The sequence below is a fragment of the Nomascus leucogenys genome, unplaced genomic scaffold (assembly GCF_006542625.1).
Source record: "Nomascus leucogenys isolate Asia unplaced genomic scaffold, Asia_NLE_v1 000733F_111167_qpdss1sc, whole genome shotgun sequence".
Lineage (NCBI taxonomy): Eukaryota > Metazoa > Chordata > Mammalia > Primates > Hylobatidae > Nomascus > Nomascus leucogenys.
Genome location: NW_022096986.1, coordinates 31,187 through 36,323, shown reverse-complemented (window position 1 = coordinate 36,323; position 5,137 = coordinate 31,187). Strand labels below are relative to the sequence as shown.

General features: G+C 38.1%; 1 pseudogene; it reads right to left on the bottom strand.

Annotated features, from left to right (window-relative positions):
- Window positions 1-817: 817 nt before the first annotated feature.
- On the bottom strand, window positions 818-1,223 carry LOC115834121 (annotated as a pseudogene).
- Between the last annotated feature and the right edge of the window lie 3,914 nt (window positions 1,224-5,137).

Genomic DNA, 5,137 nt, shown 5'->3' with positions numbered 1-5,137 from the left:
GCTACAATTTTTTATTGGTTTTATCTAATGATCTCACTTTGGAATTGCTTTTGTATAGAGGTTACTGGAGAGAATTATCTCAGTATTTTTTTTTCCTTCTCACATAGAGACACTTATTTCACCTGTATTTTTGAACGATATTTTTATTAGTTATATAATTCTAAGCTGCCAGTTATTAATGCTTACCACTTTAAAGCTGTCAAGTTATTATCTTCTAACATCCAATTTTTCTGATAAGAACTCATCTTTAAATTTGATTGTTATGCCTTAGGAGGCCACGTGTTGATTAACTTTGGCCATTAAGAGGTTTCTATTGACCTTTGATTTTCAGGATTTTATTATAAATTGTCTAGTTTAGGGGTTGCTTGTTTTTGTTTTTTTGTTTTTTATTCGTTTTTTTTGTTTGTTTTTGTTTTTTGGCTTGCAGTTCTTAGAGATTTTCCAATCAGTGACTTGAGAAACTTATTCATTTGTTATATCTCTTCAAATACTGTTTCTGTGTTATTCTAGTGCTCCAATGACCCAAATACAACTTTTTATTCTTTTCCCACCTGTATTTTTCAAATTAAAAAAATTTTAATTTTTTTAATTTTTAATTATTGTAATTACATAGTGTTTATATTTATGGAGTATGTAAGATATTTTGATACAGGCGTTCAGTAATCACATCAGGGTAAATAGGACAGCCATCTCCCTCAAGCATTTATTCTTTATTGGTGTTATAAACAATCCAATTATATTCTTTAAGTTATTTTTTTAATGTTCAATAAATTATTGTTGACTGTAGTCACTGTGTTGTACTATCAAAGACTAGATCTTTTTTTTTGCAAGTCTTTTCATTTTTATTACTCAAAAAAGTTTCATTTTTTTTATTTAGCTTTCTGACTCTGTGCTTGTGCCTTCAACATTTTCACAATGATTTTCTGCTCCTCGATAAGGAAAGCACGCTTGATCCTGTCGCGAACACATTTAGCACACATGGAACCACCATAGTCCATGCTGACATGTTTCTTTGTTTTGGACAATCTCATAAGAACTTTAGGTCTTCCAGCACAAACCCCTCGAAGTCTGCCTGGGCACACACCACATGCAGATTTTGGTGCTTTCCCAACCTTCTTGGTATAAAGGTAAACAATTCTGTTACCAGGGGTTCGGGACAGCCTAGTCATGTTAGAGGCTGTATTGTAGGAAAGCCTACGTCAGTATGTCAAACGCTGGACCATTCTGAGTGCCTGGAGACAACGTCCCCGGAAGAGCTTTTTGTTTTTTTTTGCGGAGTCTTTCTCTGCCTCCCAGGCCGGAATGCAGTGGCGTGATCTCCACTCAGCGCAACCTCTACCTCCTGGACTCAAGCAATTCTCCCACCTCAGATTCTTGAGTAGCTGGGACTATAGGTGCACACCACCATGCCTAGCTAATTTTGTATTTTTTGTAGTGATGGGTTTCCTCATGTTGTCCAAGTTGGTCTCCAACTCCTGGGCTCAAGAAATCCGCCCGCCTCAGTCTCCCAGAACGCTGGGAGTACAGACACAAGACACTGCACCCAGCCAAATACTAGCTTTTATTCATTCTAGCTATCATTTTGTACTGATTAACCGTACCATTTTCCACCATTACCCCACTATCTTTCCCAGAATACGGTAACCATGCTTCTAAATTCTATCTCGATGAGTTCGATCATTTTAATTTTCAACCTCACAAATACATGAGAACACGCAAAGTTTGTCTTTCTTTGCCTGGCTTATTTCACTTAACATATGACTTCCGGATCCATGCATATTGCTACAGATGACAGGATCTCGTTCCTTATTATAGCTGAATAGTACTTCATTGTGTATATGTACCATATTTTCTTTATCGTTCATCTGTTGATGTACACTAAGGTTGATTCCAAATATTGGCTATTGTGTAGAGTGCTGCAGTAAACATAGGAGTGCAGATATGTCTTAGATATATGATTTCCTTTCTTTTGCATAAAATACTGAGAAGTGGGATCGCTGGATCAATGGCAGCTATATTATTAGTTTATTGAGGAAACTTTTCTTCATAGTGGTTCTAATAATTACATTCTCACCAACAGTGTACAAGGGTTTTCATTTCTCCATATTCTAGCCAGTATTTGTTATTGCCTGTCTTTTGGATATAAGCCATTTTAACTGGGGGTGAAATGATAATCTCAATGAAGTTTTGATTTGCTTTTCTCTGATGATGATCAACAATGTTGAGCACCTTTTCATATATCTGTTTGACATTTGTATGTATTCTTTTTTTTTTTTAGTATACCTTAGGTTTCAGGGTACATGTGCACAATGTGCAGGTTTGTTACATACGTATCCATGTGCCGTGTTGTTTTGCTGCACCCATTAACTCGTCATTTAGCATTAGGTATATCTCCTAATGCTGTCCCTCCCCCTCCCCCCACCCCACAACAGTCCCCGGAGTGTGATGTTCCCCTTCCTGTGTTCATGAGTTCTCATTGTTCAATTCCCACCTATGAGTGAGAACATGCGGTGTTTGGTTTTTTGTCCTTGGGATAGTTTACTGAGAATGATGGTTTCCAGTTTCATCCATGTCCCTACAAAGGACATGAACTCATCCTTTTCTATGGCTGCATAGTATTCCATGGTGTATGTGTGCCACATTTTCTTAATCCAGTCTATCGTTGCTGGACATTTCGGTTGGTTCCAACTCTTTGCTATTCTGAATAGTGCCGCAGTAAACATACATGTGCATGTGTCTTTATAGCAGCATGATTTATAGTCCTTTGGGTGTATACCCACTAATGGAATGGCTGGGTCAGATGGTATTTCTAGTTCTAGATCCCTGAGGAATTACCACACTGACTTCCACAATGGTTGAACTAGTTTACAGTCCCACCAACAGTGTAAAAGTGTTCCTATTTCTCCAAATCCTCTCCAGCACCTGTTGTTGCCTGACTTTTTAATGATTGCCATTCTAACTGGTGTGAGATGGTATCTCACTGTGGTTTTGATTTGCATTTCTCTGATGGCCAGTGATGATGAGCATTTTTTCATGTGTTTTTTGGCTGCATAAATGTCTTCTTTTGAGAAGTGTCTGTTCATGTCCTTTGCCCACTTTCTGATGGGGTTGTTTTTTTTTTCTTGTAAATTTGTTTGAGTTCATTGTAGATTCTGGATATTAGCCCTTTGTCAGATGAGTAGGTTGCAAAAATTTCCTCCCATTCTGTAGGTTGCCTGTTCACTCTGATGGTAGTTTCTTTTGCTGTGCAGAAGCTCTTTAGTTTAATGAGATCCCATTTGTCAATTTTGGCTTTTGTTGCCATTGCTTTTGGTGTTTCAGACATGAAGTCCTTGCACATGTCTATGTCCTGAATGGTATTGCCTAGGTTTTCTTGTAGGATTTTAATGGTTTTAGGTCTAACATTTAAGTCTTTAATCCATCTTGAATTAATTTTTCTATAAGGTGTAAGGAAGGGATCCAGCTTCAGCTTTCTACATATGGCTAGCTAGTTTTCCGAGCACCATTTACTAAATAGGGAATCCTTTCCCCATTTCTTGTTTTTGTCAGGTTTGTCAAAGATCAGATAGTTGTAGATACGCGGCATCATTTCTGAGGGCTGTGTTCTGTTCCATTGATCTATGTCTCTGTTGTGGTACCAGTACCATGCTGTTTTGGTTACTGTAGCCTTGTAGTATAGTTTAAAGTCAGGTAGTGTGATGCCTCCAGCTTTGTTCTTTTGGCTTAGGATTGACTTGGCGATGCAGGCTCTTTTTTGGTTCCATATGAAGTGTAAAGTAGTTTTTTCCAATTCTGTGAAGAAAGTCATTGGTAGCTTGATGGGGATGGCATTGAATCTATAAATTACCTTGGGCAGTATGGCCATTTTCATGATATTGATTCTTCCAACCCATGAGCATGGAATGTTCTTCCATTTGTATCCTCTTTGATTTCATTGAGCAGTGGTTTGTAGTTCTCCTTGAAGAGGTCCTTCACATCCCTTGTAAGTTGGATTCCTAGGTATTTTATTCTCTTTGAAGCAATTGTGAATGGGAGTTCACTCATGATTTGGCTCTCTGTTTGTCTGTTATTGGTGTACAAGAATGCTTGTGATTTTTGTACATTGATTTTGTATCCTGAGACTTTGCTGAAGTTGCTAATCAGCTTAAGGAGATTTTGGGCTGAGACAATGGGGTTTTCTAGATATACAATCATGTCATCTGCAAACAGGGACAATTTGACTTCCTCTTTTCCTAATTGAATACCGTTTATTTCCTCCTCCTGCCTGATTGCTCTGGCCAGAACTTCCAACACTATGTTGAATAGGAGTGGTGAGAGAGGGCATCCCTTTCTTGTGCCAGTTTTCAGAGGGAATGCTTCCAGTTTTTGCCCATTCAGTATGATATTGGCTGTGGGTTTGTCATAGATAGCTCTGATTATTTTGAGATATGTCCCATCAATCCCTAATTTATTGAGAGTTTCTAGCATGAAGGGTTGTTGAATTTTGTCAAAGGCCTTTTCTGCATCTATTGAGATAATCATGTGGTTTTTGTCTTTGGTTCTGTTTACATGCTGGATTACATTTATTGATTTGTGTATGTTGAACCAGCCTTGCATCCCAGGAATGAAGCCCACTTGATCATGGTGTATAAGCTTTTTGATGTGCTGCTGGATTCCGTTTGCCAGTATTTTATTGAGGATTTTTGCAGCAATGTTCATCAAGGATATTGGTCTGAAATTCTCTTTTTTGGTTATGTCTCTGCCAGGCTTTGGTATCAGGACGATGCTGGCTTCATAAAATGTGTTAGGGAGGATTCCCTCTTTTTCTATTGATTGGAATAGTTTCAGAAGGAATGGTACCAGCTCTTCCTTGTACCTCTGGTAGAATTCAGCTGTGAATCCATCAGGTCCTGGACTCTTTTTGGTTGGTAAGCTATTGATTATTGCCACAATTTCAGAACCTGTTATTGGTCTATTCAGAGATTCAACTTCTTCCTGGTTTAGTCTTGGGAGGGTGTATTTGTTGAGGAATTTATCCATTTCTTCTAGGTTTTCTAGTTTATTTGCATAGAGGTGTTTGTAGTATTCTCTGATGGTAGATTGTATTTCTGTGGGATCGGTGGTGATATCCCCTTTTTCATTTTTTATTGCGTCTATG